The 22,801-nt window shown below is 31.9% G+C and overlaps 1 protein-coding gene and 1 pseudogene across 2 annotated transcripts in view; one reads left to right on the top strand and one right to left on the bottom strand.

Moving 5' to 3' along the window:
• CNTN1 (contactin 1) overlaps positions 1-22,801 on the top strand; it is a 271,156-nt gene that overhangs the window by 58,677 nt on the left and 189,678 nt on the right. For both annotated transcript variants that reach the window (XM_039882303.1, XM_039882304.1), the window contains exon 2: positions 10,465-10,512. The gene's annotated coding sequence lies outside the window, so the exon portion shown is untranslated. The remainder of the gene's footprint in view (positions 1-10,464; positions 10,513-22,801) is intronic.
• Positions 13,607-13,725, bottom strand: LOC120618682 (uncharacterized; annotated as a pseudogene).

Here is a 22,801-nt window from a genome sequence, read left to right as displayed (position 1 = left end):
AGAGGAAGAAATGGGTATATCAGTTATTATATCATCCATGGAAGGAAAATTTATCATCTCATAATACAACATATAATTGAATAATAGTTAAAGAAAATGAATTTGAGCTAGTAATAGTCTCCTCCCATGGGGGAAAAAAGAAACTAATGGTGATTTGTTTACTTTTGTGAAAATTTTAAGAAATAAATAAACAAATCAAGATTATAAAGTCTGTGCTTTGATAAAGTACTTCACCCCTTCCCACTCAGTCTAATTTCTCAAACTCTTATAGAAATCACACATTTAACTCTCATTATATAATTTAGTTATTATTTAATCTTCTTTCATTATGATAAAAAGACCATTTAAATTGTATTTATGTTCTATTTTTAAATTTCTTAATCTTTCTCTAATTTTTTTTTTTTAAATCAAAGTCTACTAAAATTTTTGAGAGAGAAATTAAAGTAAGTCTTAAAAAGTATTTCCAACGTTTAGTGAAAAGTGGTTCCTTTTCTTTATTTACTCTGAGGAAAGATTCGTTTTAATAACTTTGCATACTGTATATGAAGAAGAGTTAACATGTTCAAATAAGTTCAATTACATGATTTTTTAAAAAATATATATAATGAATATTTCTTTAGGTAGCTTTCTTTCTAAGAATCTTAATTTGGGGAAATTTTTAGATATGAGATACCTGGCTAGAATCTTGGATAGTTTAACATTAGCTCTATAATTCTTTTCTCTGTTATAGTTTTGAGTACAAAATAAGTATAGATTTTTGCTTACCTCTAAGTCTAATATCCTGTTGATGAGTTACATAAGTATATTATGAATAGGCAATGGTTCATTTTTGTTTTTGTACTGTTTACTTCATTTGGACAGCTATTTCTCCCAAGTCCAGGTAAAGTATGAAATCATCATTCAGAAACCAAAGTGTACAGATGTTTAAATTCATGAATTTCACAAAAGACTAGAGAGTTATATGATTTTCTGTTATTTGTAGGCAGCAGCAAGTTTTTATAACCCAAGGTAGAGGTTAAATGCAAAGAACTAACACAATGGCTACTTGAAATGGTACAAAATTGCCCTGGGAAGTATGGCCAAATACTACAAGTGAACAAACAAACAAACAAAAAACCTTAGAGGTCAATATGAGGCAAAAGTTTGCTCTAAGTAGTATGTTACTGAATTGTTACTCTATGAGTCAATTACAGATCTAGACAGATTCTTAATGTTGTAAAACAAAGTTTATTTGATTGGTTTAGTGCAGCTTATTATCTATTGTAAAAGCTATAAAAGCAACTATTTAGGGCGTTTGCCTCATTCCACATGATGAGCTGTAATGCCATTGCAGCCCATAGCACTGATATTTCTCTATTATTCTTTTGTTTTATATTTCTATTATAACGATTGAGTTCAGAGCTTTAAATGTTCTAAGACAGACAAGACCAAGAGTTCTTATGGTTATTGTCAATAATTAGACACATAAAAGTAAAGCCTGTGAACATAGTAAAATTTATTTGTACATTTAAAATGGGTCAATTTTATGGTTTGCAAATTATATCTCAATAAAGCTACTTAAAACAAAACAAAACAACTAGGACTTGTAGCAGCTATTGAATTGTGATTTAGGATTCTTGAGTCTTCTGTAAAATACAGTGGTGTCAATTGTTCATGCCCAAATTGCACCTTTCCTCCTGAATATTTTACTAACTTCAAGATGTCCAATGAGCATCTATTCTTAAAAACAAAACACAAGACAAAGCAAAATAAATCTTTATTTCTTCTTTCTTACTCTTCTACCTTCTCCTAAATTTTAGCTTAAAAAAAAAAGTCTGTACACTATCTCCACATTTTTAACCCCGACTCTATCCTGGCCCCTTCCTTAACTATTGAATTGAGATTGACTTTGCACAGTTCACTAGTTACTCTTGAATTGCCAGCTGGGTGATTTCTGTACAGTTCTCATCTTCCTGGAACTCTTGGAATTAAGGCACATTCTTGAGAACCTCTTTTCATTACTGCATTTTTGTTTGTTTTTGGTTTCCGTGACAGTATTTTTAACTCATATTCTTTCTCAGACCACACTTTTACAGTATTATTATTATTAATTATTAGGTTTGGATCATCTTGTAGGTAGTCCCAGATTCTTATCACCTATGTCCTTTCATCCTCTTGGCATTAGCTCTTACGCCTCTATGAAAATGACACCAAAATCTTGACCGTGCTCTTGAATTTAGGTACATATCTCAACATTTAAAAAAAAATTTTCTGTCATCTTTTATTATACCTTAAAAAATGTCATCTTCCTCTTTCCCAGACTCAATCTTCAAATCTTAATTAGTATGTCTATATCTATACAACTAGTCAACCATGCTAGACTGTTCAGAATATCTTTAATTTCTATCTCTTTTTTTATTGTCTATGTCATTATTTACCAAGTCCTGACATTTGTATCTTGCAGTTTCTTTCATATATACATATATATAAGACATTATATATATAAGACATTATATATATAAGACAAATATATATATAAGACATTATATATATAAGACAAATATATATATAAGACATTATATATATGACAAATATATATATATAAAATATTTCTCTGTTTTCATAGTAAGAAACTCTTTCCAGGATTTAAAAGCAGGGAAAAGGCTAATGTTACATATATAGTCTAGGAACAGAGAATTCCCTCAAGATCTTACTCTTTGTAACATTCCAGGTGCCTGCCCTCCTGGCGCAGAGTTCAGCATAATGTAAAAGAACAAAGTCTTTAGAGTCAGGCCAGGACTGGCACTATCATGTGTGGCACATTGATGTAAATTAGAAAAAGGTTCCTTCTAAAACATGCATCCTATAATTAAAAAAAAAAAAGTTACAGTACTGATTATGTAAAAAAATAACTGCTATCTGTGGGAAAATAAATACAAAAATCTACATCATCTATGCTCTTAAGTGTATTGTTCTGCTGACTCAATAGCAAAAATCGTTGAAAGATGCCAGATTATAAAATATCTCATACTAATATAAAGAGATGAAAATATTATTGGTTTTAACAACTCACTATAAATATTAAAAATTTGTCTTTGAGAATATTTCATTTGAAGACATTCCAAAAAGAACCAGAAGAAAAGTTGTCCTATTTTTCCAGTGACTAAAGATGTAGTCCAGAACCTAACGTTTATACCTCAATGTAACTGCTATGCTATTTGAACAAAACAGTAAGAAGTCTTATAACAAACTAAAAGAAAGTGTAATGGCTTCACCATTTTTATATCATAAAATCATATTTTATGATTCTTTTACTTCAGGGTCAGCAAACTCCAGGCCATGGACCATATCTAGCTCATGTACTATTTTTGTAAATAAAATTTTAGTGGGACGTAGTAACATACTTCCACTTATGTATTGTCTAGGGTGCTTTATCACTACAATGGTATAGCTGACTAGTTGTCACAGAGCCCTTATGGTCACCAAGCATAAAATATTTACTATCTGGCCCTTTACATAAAAAGTTTGCTGACTCCTCCTGTCTTTGTAATCTTTTTAAAATAATTCACTTGAACTTCCATTTTGCTCAATTCTTTTTTTCTTAATAATTTTTTTTATTTTTCAATTACAGTTGACATAAAATATTACATTAGTTTAGGTGTACAACATGGCGACTAGACATTTGTATAACTTATGAAGTGATCAATTCAAAAAATTCCAGACCCATCTGACCATACATAATTATTACAATATTATTGACTACATTCTTTAAGCTGTACTTTACATCCCCATGACTATTTTCTAATTACCAATATGTACCTCTTTGTATCTTCTCCCTTTTTACTTCTACACATAGAAAAAAAATACAGTATTAACTGGAGTAGGGTGAGTTGTATTTTTTCTTCTACAATATTTTTTTATAAATGAACAGCGGAAACCTGTTTGTAGTACCCTGCCTTAAACATACACAGTTTTTTTAGGGTTTGTTAAAAACAAAACAATATAAACAACAACAACAACAACAAACTCTAAGGCAGAACAATCTGTTCTTTTTTACCAGATTTTAATTGACACTACCTAGAAAATGTTTTCTATAATAAACTTTTCAACAACTAATTTTTTCCTTTCTTTGATATTAAAAAGGTATAGTGGGGGAAAAGTTCATATAATAGTCAGAAGAGCCATGTATTTGATAACACAGTGACTGAGTTAGTTCTCTGTTGGAAAATATTTTTGCTTGAAACTCAGGTAATTTTATGAGTACCTATTCTGTTCATTAAAGCAAGTAATTGAAACAATACCTTTCACATGGGAAAATATATGTAATGTATGTTAAAACTTGGTAAGTAAGAGTTCTCAATAGTAGCTTTTATTTTTATTAGAAAAATCAAGTTCATTAAGAAAATATGTCAAGTTAATGTATCTTTTAAAAAGTCCGTGTAATACTCAATTTCCTGTCTATTTATTTTGAATTATTCAACGATTCCTTTCCTGTTACTTATTCTTTAAAACAAAAAAAAATTTTAAGTTCCTCACCTTTTTTCAACTGCCACTTAAAAGAATTCTACCAAGGCAACTTACAACTTAAAAACTAGTTGTATCATGTCATTTGGATGTGTAGATAAACCTGAAGGCTTAATTAGTAATGCACCAAGAGATTTAAAAGAGATTTGTTTTTTTATCAAGCTTTCCAATGTCTGAAATGTCAATGGCCTGGGTTTGGACCTTAATTATTATGAGTCCATCTTTTAAGAAGTTGCATTTACTTAAGATATTCTTAGTAATGTGTTTTAAAGTCAAGTCATGAAAGTTAAGCTTTCCTATTGTTAACCGTGAACAAGTAAAGAAAAACTCTGATATTCAATGTAGAAAATCCTCAAAGTTGAATGAAAATGAAAGTAGAACTGAAATCTCTTTTTAAAAGAACAAATTGATTCTAACAAGTAAAATTTCCACTGTTGTCAAAATATAGAGTACAACGGGATATATTTTGGCTAGATTTTGAAAGATTTACAGAGACAAGCATAGTTCAAAGCAATCTAGTTCTGGTTCCTGAACCTGTTATTTTTAAGAGGACTCATTTTAGGTGGGAAAATTAATTCTCCTCAGAGAAGGTGTAGTTCTGGAGCAATTCTAAGGAGTTTGATGTTAGCATTTAGTCTGGATTTTTAAGATATTTTGGACTGTGTATCTTTCTCCTGAAAGGGCTTCAGATCAAGATGTGTTCTATATAGTATTTTATATCCTATTCTAGACCATTGTCCTACAAAGCTTAAAAATTACTTGAGGACTATAGCTTATCAGTACAGAGATATGGAAGAGATGCTCTGTACCACTCACCAAAACAAATTGCATATTCAGATATACTAGAATTTGAAATAATCAGAAACCAATGTGGAATATTTATGTATAATGAGTACAGCCTAAGACAAAAACCATAGTCTGGGGATAATTTTAAGAAGTTATCAGGGTTCAACAAGGTGATGGTGAGAAGCCATCTATCTCATAGTTTGTGTAAGATGATCCTACTGGAGAGATAACAGACTTGTTGCATGCACAACCCCATTGGCAAAATAAATAATCCTAATAATTAGTTTTTGAAGTTTAAGATCATTAGAGATTTGTAACATTTGAGATGAAAGATTTCAAGTAGCAGCCAAGAAATTGTTTGGTTATTAATACTATAGGAAATTATGGAATGGTTTTAGAATATTCAACATATAAAATTTGAAAATATTTCTTATACATATTTTTGTCTCATATTTTCATAGAGTATCTTTTTTGAAAAAAAAAATTAGCCTCACTGTAAATTTCATCTTAAAATGTCATGAATTAAAAGAAAAGGACTTTAAGGGAAGGTCAAGACACTCAATTCAAGCCTCTTGTTTTGGGTTAGAGGTTCAAAGCTCATTCAGTTGGAAAGTGTGATGCGTTTCTTGGAAAAACCAATCACACCAAAGGGAAGACTTTCCTTTTTTAAAGAAGTTTATGCAAGGATGACAGAAATCTCTTTTTCTTATAAAGACGGTATGACTCATTACCTAATCAGGCTTTGTCTTACATTAGAAAGCAATCACGTTCTCATTAGTTAGGATACCTCTGTTAGTAAGAGTTGTCTTATCTATAAACAGCAAAAAGTAGGAACCAAACACATGAAAATAAATTAAATGTGAAACAAATTCAAAATCCTTGAAATGTAAGTGAGCAGTAATTGAATGATAATCTTGGGATATAAGCAATGAATGTGTTAAACCTCTTAAGTCATCTTTGCACAGATGGATAAAGTGCTAGAAACAGGTGAGCCCACAACCATATCTGAGACAAAAGGCCTTAGATTCTCATCTAAGGGGTGAAGTCAGAAATGGAGAGATTTCATGTAAGCCATCAGAAGATCCACTAACTCTGCACTCACACTCGTGTCTATTTTACTTGGCATCAGTCTTGATCATTCAAAATAGAAAATTTAAATCTCTTCAGGCTGGGCCATTGAACATTTCCCAATCATATGTTGAATGTGTGCCGGAAATCCCTGGGTAAACTTTTCTTTCCTTTCCTAATGCTTTCATCAGAGACAAGTATTTCTCCCCCATTATATCAGGAGCAACTTAAATGCAGGATAAATTTTGTTATTTTAATATCATATATGAGATAAGAGGAAGGTTGGTCATTGTTATTTCTGCCTTACATAAATTAATCATCAGAATGAAGTACTGGAACAAGAGAACCTAAAAGCAGCATCATTAAGTGAATATAGCAGCATAAGAGAACTTAAATTTAATTTTCTTTGTAGACTGTGTTTTCTCAGTTGTAGTCTTTTCTAGTCAAAATGGATTTTTATTGATTTATCTTATGCCTGTTTATATTTTGGTTTCTGCATTTGATTTCATATTTTTATTTAGAAAAAATGCCTTTCCCTTAGAGTGGCAATGTAAATGATCAATGTAACTAAAATTTGGAAATTGAATGCTCTCTTTTCTCTTCTCTTCCATTATTTTTCATTAGTTATCTTGTGAGATCAAATATTCTTTAGAATATTACTTGGATAAAATTTTGCCTTGTCACGCAAAAAATGGTTTATCCTTGAAGTTCAATTTTGTGACACAAAAAAAGCATTTTAATTGATTTACATATCAAGTCTGCTGCAATTTGCATCTAATTCTTGAGAAAAAGGCCTATAATTCTCCTATCTAAAAATATTGAATAATAAAAATATGCCTGGAAAATATTTCTTGTCCCCAGCCTATCACATAATTTTCCCCCTTTATTATGAAAAAGGGATTCTAAAATAACAACTCTTTTTTAATGGACCAGAAGAAAGCTAATATCAGCCTCTATCTTACTGAATCTAATGAATACTCTTCAGTCCTCATCTGATTTACTCCAGTTTATTTTTCTCTCTCATTTTTTAAATATCTGTATTCTTCAGGGCTCTGTAGTTAGCCTCTCTTCTCACTTTCCCAACCTTATGCAGTATAGCCAAATCTTTAGCAGTACAGGCTATGTAAACTGACTTCCTAGGTCTAATTATATACATTAGTTTTATACTACTTTGTAACAAATTACATAGACTGTTTGGCTTAAAATAACACTCATTTAGTATCTTACAGTTCTGTAGGTAAGAAGTCTGGGTGGACCTGGTCTTCTGTTCAAGGTCTTAACAGGTTGAAATTAATGTGTTGGCTAGTGCTGAGGGCTCATCTGAGGCTTGAGGTATTCTTCCAAGTTCACTGTAATTGGCAGAATTGTTTCTCATGTTTATAGGATTGAAGTCCTCAATTTTCTTGGTGGCTTTTGGCTAGGGGCTATTCTCAACTCTTAGAAGCTGCCTGTGATTCTCTGCTATGTGGCCCCTACAGTGCCCTCTCATACATCCTGTCTCTAGTTTCAGGAAAGGCCTAATTCCTTTTAAAAGGATGAACTGATTAGGTTAGGCCTCCAAGGATCTCCCTTTTGATTAACTCAAAGTCAACTAATTAATAACTAAATCTTGGGAATTATATCTTATCACATTTATTGGTTCACACACAGGAAAGGAAACTGTACAAAGTATCTACATCAGAGTTTGGGCCATCTTAGAATTCTGCCTACCACACCCTTGTTCGGCCATCTACTAACTGTGTGAATTTCGGAAAATTACATAATTTCTCTGTGCTTTGGTTTTCTCAGTTTTAAAGTGTGATAATAAATAGAATATTCTTTATAGGGTTACTATGAGGAGTAATTGGATTGGTACATGTAAAACCCTTAGAACAGTGCCTGATACATAGCGAGAGCCTGCAAATATTCAATTGTCATTATTAACCTGTTTTCTTCCTGTAGATACTGCACCCACTCTCGTAGCTTCAATATTACTTATATCCCTATGACTTCCAAATTTATATCTCCAGTGAAAGTCTCTTCTGAGCTTTAGACACTTAAAATTTCTTACTTCACATCTCCACTTGGATGTCTAATAAGTAACCCAAGTGCAAATTGTCTAAATTTAAACTCATGATTTTACTTGTAAACTGATCCTTACTACTGATTCTTATCACAGTAAATTCTTGAAGTTCCTTATACTTTTAAATTTCCTTTCTTTTCTATCATTTATTCATGAAAAAAATTGGGGAGGGAGTATCTACTTTGTGCAAAGTATTGTGGCAGAAGACATAATGATCGGTAAAACAGATAGTCTCTGTTTTCATAGTTATAAGCGAGTGAGAGAGACAGATTATACTCTGTCCCCCAAAATTTATTAAGATAAACCTATTTTCTCAATCTTATTTGTAAATACTCTAGTCAAAGCTATTTCGTCTCTTTTCTGAACGAGAGCAATAACCCCTTGCTGAGTTTCTACATTCACTCTTTCTCCAATTTCTTTTCCTCTTGCCAGAGTTACCATCTTCAAGGATCCCTTATTATCTCATTTCTCTGCATAAATCCTTTCAATGACATCTTATAATGTGTTAGATAAAATCAAACCTTCTTCTTAGCCTGCCATGGCCCTACTCAAACTCTCTAGCTTTATGAATCCCTGCTCACCTCTTCATTTCTGTTTTAACCTTATGGCCTTCTTCCAGCTCCTCAGCAGTGCCATGCTCCTTTGTGCCCCAGCACTTTGTACCCGCCAGTCCTTCTAAAATGGGTACTCTCCCCCTCTTCTTCTCTGTCTTTGTCTGATAACACTCAGTTCAAATTTTATTTCTTATGGAATTCTCTCCTGATCCATCCAGACTAATTCAGCATCCCAATTACACTCAAAGTACTATATGACTCTTCTTCATAACGCTATTTCATAGTACCTAACTATGTACTGATTTGAATCATTATTTGATTAATATCTACCATCATTCTGGGGGAAGAATGTTTGAGACAAGATCTAAAGGATGAGCTTCGGCCATATGAAAAGATAGATTTACAACTGTTTTATTTATGAGGGAATATGACATAATTTGTATTTTAAATGTAAATGCTCAGAATGTGCATTTTATGGGACAAGCTTCCCATGTAACTACCTATGTGTCAATTCAGACCAAGCTTACCCGAATAGTATTTGGAAAGAAACACATTTCTGGTCATGAGGGTTACTGAAGACCTGAACAAGAATGTGAAAAACTGTTCTATAAACTATAAAACTCAACACAGAATTTTTGTTGCTGTTATTAGAGTTAGTTAACATCACTGAAACATCAGTTTATCTAACCACTTGATATAGGTTGAATTTTATCCATTTCATTGCACCCAAGTACTTGATTTCCTCTACCAATTATTTTATATCTACCTATTTTTTTCTTAAATTTATGTGTGTGTGTATTACTATGCTATTATATATCAATATGTGTACACACAGATGGGATACACACACATATCCATATGGTGTATGTATGGTGCATATTTCTGTATACACATGCTCCTCTAAAATAAATGCTTCAGTCTAGTGTTCAGGCAAGTTAAGCAGTGTTATTATTATAGTTTTATTTAAAGTGTTAATTTTCAACACAATTCAATAATGCTTAATATGATGATATTTGTGATATAAGCCATTAATAGTCATTGTAAGCCATAAAAAAGTTAAATCCTTTTGGCTTAAAAGTGTTTACTTATAGACAACAGACTAGGGGTTACCAGAGGGTAGGGGAGAGGGAGGAAGAGAGAGGTAGGTGAGATAAAAAGGGTCAAATATATGGTGACAGAAATCTAACTATGGATGATGAACACACAATGCAATATAAATATGCCTTACTGTTGACTTGTACACCTGAAACTTACTGAATTTTGTTAACCAATGTCACTATAATTAAAAAAAGGAAAAAAAAAGTTTATTGATTTTATGAAAGTATTTTATGATATGCCAAAACTTTACTGTAATAGTCAAAGCAACAAGTCGAAACTTCTAGTGAATTGAAGTGCAACTAATTTATTGTAGAAAATGTTAAAAATTATTGCTAAAAGTAAAAATATCTTTATTTTCAAACTAACTGTAATTTCATAATTATTGATTTGTAGATATTCACTTTGGAGCATTTCTGAAGCTGATCTCAGAATAATCTTAAGGTAAGCTATTTACTTAAGGTAATCTTAAGGTGAAAATGTGTATGTGTGTATGTGTTTGAGTTTTAAGGAATAAAAATATATGGCAAAACTGTGTATAATAGAATATTCAAACATATTTCTAGTTACTGAGCACCTAGCAATTTTCTGGTCCATGATGAATGCTCAGTGATATTGATTCTAGTTTATCTTTTCATAATATTTCATAATTTAAAAAATATTACAACATATAATAAACTGTTTACTACTTTCTAAATGTTCTCTCAGTGCCCTCTTTGAAAATACCCATATTGTGCAAATATGCAAAGCAATTAGGGCAAAATTAATGTTTAATAATGTAGCGCTCAATATGCTGAGTTAACAGAGACTGGAAGAAGTTACCAAATGTAGGCTGGTGTGATGGAGACTTGTAATGGAATTAATAATAATAATAATAATAAATTTCAACATCAATAACAATACTACTTAATATATAATTCAGACATTCTACTAAATGCTATATATGTTTTATGTCATACAGGCCTCACAATTTCATGAAGCAAAAGTATTATTATTGTTGTTATTATTAATCTCATTTTACAATGAGAAAACTGAGGCTTTTCTAAAGTTATATAACCTGTAAATGGCATAGTTACCAGCTGAGGTCTAAAGGACACCCAAGTTTTGGTTTCCTACCACTATTTAAATTACCTCAAAAAGATGCGTTAAGCAGCATTTTGTGAATTTTGGATTGGGGAGACAATGAGAAGGGAATCTGTTACAATATGAAAACCACTGACAAAAACATAAAAGATGAAACAGATATGCATTGTCCTAGAGTGACAAGTTGGAATGAAGAGCATTTGAGGAAAATGTACTAAAAATTGTATAGCCAGAGCAGACAGAGGCTATAGACATATTTTGGTGGATAATATTAAGTGATTATTTTAGTTTCATCACTTGTCTCCTACCTGCAAAATCTTAAGTTGGATTTTTACTGTCGTTATTGAGTACAAGAATCCACAATCTGGTCAGGATGATTAGTCATAAAAATTATAATAAAATACTAGAATTAGGAGGGATTGTTGAAAATTACTTTGTCAACGCATAAAATAATGGCCTAATCCTGATAAAAACAGTGGAAATAGGGGGAGGCATGCTATTGATAGAAGACATGAAAGAAAGCAAATACGGCAATTCTTTGTGATGGATTAGCTAAAAGTAAAATAAAGAAAAAGGAAGAGCAGAGATGGTTTTAAGTTTTCTCCTTTAGAAAAAAAAGGAAAAATTTTTAAACTTTTGTTAGAGAATAGAATGAGTTTGATTTCTTTATTTTGCATGGAAATATTGAGGGGGACCCACATTTGTATATCCTATAGGACATAGAAAGTTACATGAAAAAAGAGGTGAAGATTGGGTCCTAATTCAATAACTATATGTATTAAAGACTTTAGAGTGGGTGGTTTACTATGAAAAGATTAGTATAAAAATAGATTCACAGGGGACTGATATTTTAAACACCATTTCAGTTGAGCATTTTGAGTATAAAATATAGCTGTGGAAGCTTGAATATATGTGAGATGATGCTACCTGTATAATGCTCTTGCCTTTTATGCCTAACCAAATTCTCAAAGATTTTGTTTGTTTGGGATTTGTTTATTTCTTTGTTTGACAATATAATGTTAATTTTCTTAAGTAAGTAAATGCAGATTACTTTGAGCAACTCTAAAAAACATTTATTTTAAATGCTGACAATGTTACTTCCTTTAAGCACTTAAGCATTTTCTTTCATTGAGCATTATCGTTATCCTGTTAGCAATGCTTCAGGTAAAATACAATTTAAAATTAGACTTATTCCAGAATCAAAAAACTCATTCATTCACTATGTAATGAAACGTGAATTAGATGATAAACAGGGAGAGAAGGAAAGACGGAAAACTCAGGCTATATGCTATTTCATTTGGACTGACGTGTTTTGTAAATGCTGGCCTATAATACTATGATATTTTTTGTAATACTGTAACAGTTTTTCCTAATAGAAAAAATCAGGGTGAAATTATATATACTACGGAATTATAAACTTACATTTTACTAAACTTCTTCACTGAGTAAAATTATGAAATATTTATTCAGTAGATAAATTCAGTGCTAAATTCTGGACCTGCCAAAATACTTTTAGTAGATATGGCTTCTCTTTTCAAAATACTCACAGTCTTGTAAAAAACAAAAACAAAAACAAAAACAAAAACAAATATATAAACAAATTGTTATATCTTGATATGGAAGCACAAAGGATGGGATTACTTCTGGTTGAGTGGCTTGATTGCTCATAAATATCATCAAGGAAAAGTGGAGCTTTAGGTTATAAACCTAAAAGAAGATATACTTTCTAAATTTAGATTTGACCTTAATTATGTTTATTGAAAATATAAAGCAGTACAAAGACTACAATGACAGGCTTTAAATGTCTTAGAATTTGATTCTTAGAGACCGTTTTTTTTCTGCATTTGGAGTCTGGAAGAAAGTTTTCATATAGTGCTATCAATATATTTTTAGAAATTAGGAATTTACGATGTGCCACATATTACCCATGCTCTGTTACTTATTTTTCCTGACTTTGGTACCATCAAGAATGGCACTAGTTAAATGCATTTAAAAGTTGAGTGGAAAAAGTATTTTGGTTACAACTTAAGGTATAAAACTTTCATTGTATAGACAATGAAATGCATTGCTTCATTTAAAAAGAAATAAATTTGGGTAGGTCTAAAAAAATATATGGAGAGTACCTTTCTGTCAGTTGTTAAGTGAAAAACTCTAAAAACATAACACTTCTTTTGAAATGTTTTTCTGAAATGATAAGAAAGTACAGAAATCAGAAATCAAAGAGGACAGAAATGAAGTGAAAGAGGCAGCCCTGAGAGTAATCAAGGGCAAAGCTAGGAACAGAAGATGAGGCCTGGAGCTAGCCCAAGCGGAGTCTAATAGAAGAGTCTATCAGAGTACCAAGGTCCTTAAAGACAACACTTTTTAAATTTTTTTTAGGCGAGTCAACACTTGGTTGACCTCAAAGATTGCAAGGACCTGGTCAGCTTTCAATACCTTATTTTTTTAGTTTTTACACCTATGGCACCTGGTCTTCTTAGGTGGTCTCCCATCCAAGTACTAACCAGGCCAGAACCTGCATGGCTTCCAAGATCAGATGGGATCGGGCTTATTCAGGGTAGCATAGCCATAGACAACACTCTTAAATATAAGAGTCTACAAGAAATATCATGGGGACGGTGCATCAAAGAAACACAACTGTTTAGACTTTTCCACTAAGTGGATGAGCACAGGTATATCCTTAGAATTCAGAACTATTAGGCAGCCTCCGCTGAAGTTTGGTGGCAGAATTTACATGTATGACCCAACAAAATCCATTCAATAATTTAAGTGGTCCCAGATTCATAGTCTGTAGACAAAAGCAATAAAAATTGTTTGCAGTTTGAATCCAAATTCAATGTTTCCAAGATAAATTTAGGAAATTATTTAACAATTTAAAAATTATAAAGCATAAAGACTAAAATATATTTGAGAGAAGGCTGAAAAAAATGACAAGATATAGTCTTATGAAGATAATTTAGAATGATCATATTCAGAAAAAAATAAATGTTTAAATTGTATTAATTTTCTATTGCTGCCATAACAAATGAGACATTTACTGTCATAAAACAGCACAGATTTATCATCTTACAGTTCTATAGATCGGAAGTCCAGTACAAGTGTTACCAGATTAAAATTAAAATATAGGCAGGATGCATTTCATTCTGGAGGCTCTAGGGGAGAACTGAATCAGTTCCTTGTTCATTTGGGTTGTTGGCAGAATTCGGTTCCTTGTGGTTGTAAGACTGAGTTCCTTGTTTTGTTGCTGGCTCCAAACTGAGGGTTTCTTCTAGCTAACAAATCTTGCCATGTGCCTTGACATTGGGCTACTTTTTCATTTGCAAAGCCAGCAATGGCAGGTTGAGACCATCTCACAGCATACTTTCTGACTCCTTCACTTCAAGTTGGCAGTGTCTCTGTGTGTATAAAATTCTCAAGAACTCTGTGGGTCTTTCCATGGATGCCATAAGGATTCACTCTAGAAGATAGGATTTTCAACACTTTCATGGACTCTCTCAAATGCTACAGTTTACTTGGGACTTGGCAGCTATCATCAATCAAAAGTAATTTGTTTAGCGCTAAATATGTGCTCAGTATTCTGCTTGGCACTTTCAGAACACTGGGAAAAGTGTTATAGCCCTATTGTATTTTTCAGTGTCATTAAAGGCTATTTATTATGGTAAATTATGGCACACTCTCCTTGTTGTTATTTCTTTTGCCCAATTTTATTATTTTGGACACTTAATAACTTGAGTTCCTCATCAATTATATTAGAATGAATTATTGAATAGATATTAAAAGCTGTTGTTTTAATTTTTAAACATGACTAATGTAAGAAAATCTCAAAACTCCTTATTCCATTTCATCAAAACAAAAATTTTTTATTCAATAAAAGGTAATCCAAGAAGGCACAGGGGATATAGTGCCTTAGATTCAATGAATAATAAAATAAAATGACTGTGGACTTTTAATAAAGCAGCAAGCTTTATTTTCTCCCAGAATTGCACAATGGCATCCATCTGCAGTTTAAGAGAACATTTTACTAATTATTCATGAATAATGATTTGCTAAGTTTTGCTACTTGTATATTTTAACTGAAAAATATATAAAGTCTTGTGACTTTTTTGGGATAGAAGATAGACTATTAATGTCAAACAGAATTGTTTTAAATTACTGTCTGTGACTCCTTAGGCAAGCTATATATTTTCTCTGAGCCTTCATCTAACCATACATTTTTTTTTTAAAACTAGAATTCAAGTGCAGTCATATCTCTTATTATTATTTTTACATAATCTAAACTTGGCAAGCCTGTATTAGCAGGAAGTTCAGTGTCTCCCTCTCGAGGTCCTCTCCACCCTCACTTCCATTCCTCAAAATTCTCAAAGGATTATTCCACCTAATGTGCTCTGCCCTGCTCCCAAATCCTGAGCACAGGGTATACCGGGAAGCCCATACACATACATATATATGAAAAATAAAAAGATTTAAACTAAAAATTAACGATGTATGACAAAGGAAGAAATTAAAATATATTAAGGGTCTACTATGTAGTGGACACTGATTGGCACTTAACATATGTCATCTCATTAATTCTCACAGCACTGATGTGGGTGGGGACGTGTGTGTGTGTGTGTGTGTGTGTGTGTAATCTCCCAAGTGAGATTATAAAACCTGTAAGGGAAGAGAGTTATGTCTTATATATCTTTCAAGCAGCCACAGATTATTCAGCATAATATCTTACAGGTAATTATTAATTGCTATATAATTATTGATTTAGTGATTACTTTGAGACTGATTTTCCCATATATAGATTATATAATCTGCTTTTTAAATGTCTTTGTATGGCTTTCTTCTATCATACTAAAGTTATTGTTCTGAACAGAAGCTTGGAAAGGAAAGGAGATAAAATTCAAATCCATGTATTTGCATTTTGTTAACTGAATCACCTATCAGTCAATAACACTTACATAGCTTAGAAATTTTCATGAACACTTGAAATGATGTATTCCTCAGAAATGGTGAGGCAAGAATACATTTGTATATGTTACAGTGAAAAGATCCTAAAAAAATTTAAATTTGAATTCTAAATTTCCAGTGACATATGTAATAGTACAAACAAGCCATTTAATGTTCCTTGTGTGGCAGAAAGAGATACGAGTGAAAAAATCATTTTAATAATTAGAGAAAATATGTGTATATGATTTCTGTAATAGGAGCCCTTTAATTTAAAAAATACATACTTATTTTGAAAAACGAAAAAAAGAAATAAATCATAATCTAACATTCACAGACAAGTTTTTGTTAACATCTTAAGATCTTTTGAAGCCATGTATACATGAATTTTAATGTCCTATTTTTCACTTCATCTTATATTGTGTTTAATTTTGAAACACTCCATGTCACATATTGGTCAAAACATTATTTAATATTATACTTTATATAATTTGGTCATTTCTCAGGGTTAGATAAGTATTTTTATAATATTCTGCTTAAAATAATTTTATTATTAACATCTTTGTAATATTCTCATATTTATGAATATTTTCCTAGAAAATATGCTATGAACAGTTGTGAGATTCTTTTTAAATTGACACTGTTGATATTTGCTACTTTAACATTCGTCGATTCATGTAATCTTGAAATACCACCACAGACCCACGACTTGTATAAATCTGTTATTTTGCTGAAGTTCACACTTGCGTGCTGCCCGGTACTATTGTTAATAGCATGCACTTCATATATCTAGTGAGTCTAGGGGCTGCATGCCCTTTAGTATTCAGCTGTGTGTTCTCTCTTCTCCATGGTCCACATTAAATTTCTCTTTATCAGATGTTATAACAAATCCATAGATTTCCTAACATCAAACTGTCCTTTCACTAAAAAGAGTATTATTTTACTTCATGTGGAAACTGATTTGCTACTTTATTTATTATTTAGCAACTATAACCATATCTATGTTTTTTTCCTTTTTTGTACTTCGTTAGATTTGGTATCAGACCTGTAGTTCTAGGTTTATACAATGAAAGTGGTAGCCTAAATCACATTCTACAGAGTGCAGTGCAAACATGTAAAATTTAAAGTTAACTATAACAACAAATTGCTATTATATAACCCAGTAGCTAACATTTTCAATGGCAGAATCAGTATTCAAACTTATCGCAATAATTATAACAATGAGCTCAAACCAACAAGATAAACTATTTCATATATAAATACAAAATCCCTCCTTTACACTTGAAAATATAGTTGTATAATTATGAAGTGATAGGGATTTGACACCAATTTCTATGAATTAATATAATTGTACATTTAGAAAGACAAGTGTTATATGCACCCCAGAGTGTACAAGCTTCTGATGAAACTAGTATCAGATTATATTGCGTTCATAAAACAGAAAAAGGGTGGCACTTTTCCCATCATATTTCAAAATTCTTTCATAGTTGCAAATTTTAGTACAATATGTATGACTCCTGCTGTTAAGGCCCACATCCGGTTTGTCTTTGGCGGTTTGTCATATCCAGCTGATGCTCTTGGCTGCTTCTGAAGGGTAACAAGAGATGAATTTCAGGAGCCAGTGAGTCTTCACAGCTTCCTGTAGAAGGCGATCTTATGGATGAAGAAGCCACATTCCCCTCTCATCCCAAGTGAGCTGTTACCACTTCTATGATCCTATCACTTTGTTCTACCAGGATATCTCATACAAGACTTGATCCCTATTTAGAGCTTCCAACTATGGTCTATAGACTACCTAAACTAATAGGAAACTCACAATTCTCTTTTTATATCACTAAGTCCCATAGGAAACTAGAGTGGACTCTGCCCTCTTCTCCCTGTCTGTGCTTCTTGGCCATCTTACAGCTGTCCAGTCCCTAGGCCCTGGAAGTACTGGGAATAACTAGAATTCTGCTGCTTAGTAACTTGCAAGCAGGAAAGGAGAGCCAGCACCTTCTAAATTACTTATAAATCTCAAGGAAAGATTGTCTGTTCACCTCTCCTACCCCTACTACCACCCAACAAAAGAGGAGGAGCAATGTGAATCTCTTATTTCTCTGTAAATTCTTCTCTCCAGCTCTTTCTGAAGTTTCTTTTAAAATTTCTTCTATGATAGAAGACCCCAGAAAACCACTTCTACCTGTTTCCTAACAATGATCTAAACTCACACTTTGCGGAAACCCTTTTGCAGCAATTAAGGGCTGGATCTTTATTCTCAGCCAGCCTAGCATTGCCTCCACAGAATCCCTGCCTTTTCCTTTTAGACATAGCTTGTTACAGAATCTTCCTGCTAGTCTCTGGATGAGGTTACGAAGGAGCAGTTCCCTCAGATTCTTTATTTTATATTGTCACAATTGTTATTGCTTACTGTAGTTAGAATTAATAACTTTCTACCCTTTTAAGTGCTATATTTGACAAATTTGGAATCATTTACACACATTAATGCATATGAGATATATGTAGTTTATCAACTGGTTCATTTTTCCAATTTAACAAATGAAAAAGTGATCATCATATTTTTTTATTAAGGTATAATTGACATATAAAAGGTGATTGTTTTAAAAATGGCATCGGTTATCTTTGATTTCACTTGAGTCATGTCATTGTATTACCTCTGGAAGTGGTTTAGCACTTTGGTCTAGCTATAAATATAGGTAGAGTTATTATTCACCTCAATTACCCTTCAATACATCACAAATTATCTACTATGGTGTGAAATTCTCACTGTTCAATTTACTAATGCTCTTTGTAATTAAAGTTAGACTATTTTTCTTAGTAGGCCAATTAAAATACATATCAGCAGTAAATTTTTATTTTAAAATAGGGTCATTGATTCAATCATCATATTAGCTCAGGGATATATTTTGTAGAAATTAAGAAATAGAAGTAAATTATTCTTTAAATATTATAATCATATAGCTATATTTTATTATTCTAAAGTCTGTAACAGTCATTAACATACAGAATCATTTTTAACCTCTGAAGTTGGTAGCTTTTGCAGAGTATTAGTTGTAGAATGATGAGATAATATTGAGACCACTTTGTTAAGATATACAAGAATTGACTCTGAAAATGTATTGCACATCAGAAAATAACCTATCCACATCTTCCCACTGAGCATGGTAATGGTTGATGATTTGTCACTGGGGGAAGAGGGTTATATTAAAGTGAAACAGGGATAAAACTCCTGAAGATGCAGCCTAATCAATCCACAGATATTTCAAGGCACTTGCTATATGATCCGCAGTGTTCTTAGTTTTATGGGTGATGCAAAAGAACGTAAAATGTGGCTCTATCCATCAAAGATCTCATAATCCATGTGAGGGGATGAAATTAACCTGAAGAATTATTAGGAAAAAAACTGACATGTTAGTGTGTGAGATGTTGATCGTAGGAATTTGGAAAAAGGAGAGGACAGTAGAGGATGTTGTCCTAAGAGAATGATTTCTAGAGAAAATAACACATGAACTGAGCTTTGGAGAGAAAGGAGATAGAGTTGGGTGTAGCTTTTAGTTCCACCACTCATTGTTTATGTTTTCTGGGAATATCATTTAACCTCTGAATCAGACATAGCTATAGTGGTAAAATAAGGGGGCCTATTTTACTCACTTCAAAAGTTGTTGTGAGGATTAAATATGATGTTTTAGAATACTTGGCAAAAAAAAAAAGACAATCATTATCCTTTCTTTTCTCTTTGACATAGGTAGAATCTGGATATGTAAAAAAAAAAAAAGGAAATTAAAGCATTTAAGAAGGCAGGGAAGGAAAAATATTATAAATCAAAATATTATAAACAATTTCTGCAAAGTAGCAATGAACAGAATAGGTGCAGAGACCATTGAGGTCATAATTTTATCTGCAGAGTAGTGGAAACAATATATCGTTAATTTCTGAAGACTTTCTCTATATTACTTTCTATCCATATTTACAATTAATTGTCATATTTCTTATTTAACTACAAGGTCTTGACTGCTTTTGTTTTGATTTTTTTTTCAGTTATAGCTATTTGTTTTTATTCTCCACAAACCTTGGTAAAATTCCTTTCATATAGCAATTTAGGAAATGTTATTCATTTGCGTATTTATTAATATTTGTTCAGCGCCTATTGGGTGAATAAATTCAGGTTGTACAGACAATATGAAACTAGATCATGAAGCACATTGGACTCAGATATCAAATTTTGAAATTCACAGGATGGAAAATAATGCCTGTATTTCTTTTTCACTCTACCTTATACATTCTCTCCATTCTTTAAATAGAATAAGCCAAGCTGTGTCATTCCTTAGTGCTTATTTTATGCGGCTCCCTCTTTCTGCACCAACTCTCCTGTCTCCCACCTTATCCATCTGGAAAATATGTACTCTTGTTCTAATGTTTACTCAAATGAAATCTTTCCTGACCTTCTTCCCCATATCCTCAGGGAGATTATACCAGTTGTTCCTTTCTGCCTTTTCTGAATCAGACACTTATTTTTATCATTTTACCTATAATACAGTATTGCTTCTGTTTCTATCTCTTTTAGATTACAAATATAAAAAACTGGAAGGGGGACGAGTTAGGAGTAATTTCATATAGATAAATTTACATCATTTCTCTTATACTTACCAAATAAATGTTCCGTAGTTTAGGATTTTACTTAAGTGTATGTAAAATGAGAAAACATTCAAGATCTTGACAAACTAAGGAATTTAGTATCTCTATCATTCTACAATGAGGAAACCAACTGAGTTAAATATGCTCTTTGAGCAACACTTTTCATGAATATTTTTTAGCTATGCCTGTAAAAGACAGCAACATCTTTTTTGTGTTGCTGAAGTATTTTGAGAGTAATGCTCCAGTGACAGCATAAACAAAGTACAAAGGCCAGCTTGTTTTTATATCTAAATGGGGGATTGTTGGTGAAGAGTTGTGCCAGCCAGTACAGAGTGGAATAGTGTTTTATTCCTCTCAAGATAGATGGGTTGCTGAATGGCCTGAGTTCCTGCTGTTTTATAGCCTGCTCCTTGAATTTAAAAATGAATAACTATTCTTTTTTTCTTGAATGAATGGTGAGAAAATATATCATTTAAATAAAACTGAACTTATTGTCATTAAAAATATGTCCACCTGGTATTTCACCCACATGATATATTGCCCCAAATATTATATATCTTATTTACTAAATAATTTTTTAGTAAATCATATTATTATAAAAATAGGAAATGGACAATTTGTCAATGTATTACACTCTTTAAATGTTTTTCCTTCAAAAAAAGTGAATTAAATTTTACAGAATTAATAAATCCATTATTTAAATTTTTTTCTGGTAGATAATTTAATAAATTTGATAAATATCTTCTGATTACCATGGTAAAAAGTCTCCATAGGGAACAGAAATAAAAGGAAAGCATGGTCCCTGAAATCAAGGAGCTCTCAACAAATAAAAATTATTACATGTACAGAGGATTATAATACAGGAGGGATGCAGGAAAGTTACAATGATTGTAAGAACAGAGAAGGGAGAGTTCTTGTGAAGATGAATGATTGGAGAAGGCTTCACAAAATGCCGGAACTTGAAAAATGAATCTCGCCATTAAGGAGAGAAAAATTAGAAGAGAGAAATTGAGATGAATTCTGGAGATCCTTAAATACCAAGAGCGAATTTTATTTTTGCACTATAGAAATAAAGCAGTTGTGTTGGTTAATTTCATGTGTCAATGTGGTTAGACTACAGTGCCCAGTTATTTAATCAACTGCTAATCTAGATGTTACTATAAAGATATTTTATAGATGCAGTTAGAATCTAAAATTAGTTCACTTTAACACAGATTACCCTCAATAATGTTAGAAAACCTCATCCTCCATCACTTGGAGGCCTTAAGAGAAACCATTGAAGTTTCCCAGAGAATAGTGCCTTAAATCTGCAGCATAGACTCCTGCTGAGATTCAAGCCTTCTAGCCTGCCCTAGCGATTTCTTACTTGCCAACACGACACCGATAATCATATGAGCCAGTTCTTTAAAATAAATCTCTTTAAATATATAAACACATATATAATATAAACATATGTTCCATAAATATGTATATGCTGTATATTATACATAGTTTGCTATATATTATATGTATATATTCTATATATTATACATATATATTTTCTATCTATTACAAACATTTCCTATATAATACATATATTTTCTATATAATATATATATACACATATACCATTTATGTATATATTGTTGGTTCTATGTTTTTTTGGAGCACCCTGACTGAATCAAGTTACTAAACATTTAAAAATACTACACTTATTATTTTTCTGGCAGACATTAAGTCATAATTTTAAACTTTTATTGATCACCAATTTGTGCCAAGTTTGTGCTGCATGCTATGGAATAAACAGAAGCATAAAACATAGTACCAGTTTTAGTGATTTTTCTGGAACAATAGCTAACAGTTTTTAGTGCTCCTGTATGACAGGCAACATGCTAAGATTTTTCCAAATTCTTTTACTTAACCAATCAATGCAACGTTGTTAGGAGATAGATATTATTAATGTAGCTATTATTATCTTTTTAATTTGACAGGTGAATAAATCGAATTAGCTAATAAATAAATGTCTGATCCAGGACCTAAATGAGGCTACAGCATATGAAATGTTATGTATTTAACCACTGTAATGCACATCTTCTCTTAATGTAAA

This window comes from Pteropus medius, unplaced genomic scaffold (assembly GCF_902729225.1).
Source record: "Pteropus medius unplaced genomic scaffold, Ma_sr-lr_union100, whole genome shotgun sequence".
Taxonomy (NCBI): Eukaryota; Metazoa; Chordata; class Mammalia; order Chiroptera; family Pteropodidae; genus Pteropus; species Pteropus medius.
This window is presented reverse-complemented; position numbering and strand designations above follow the sequence as displayed.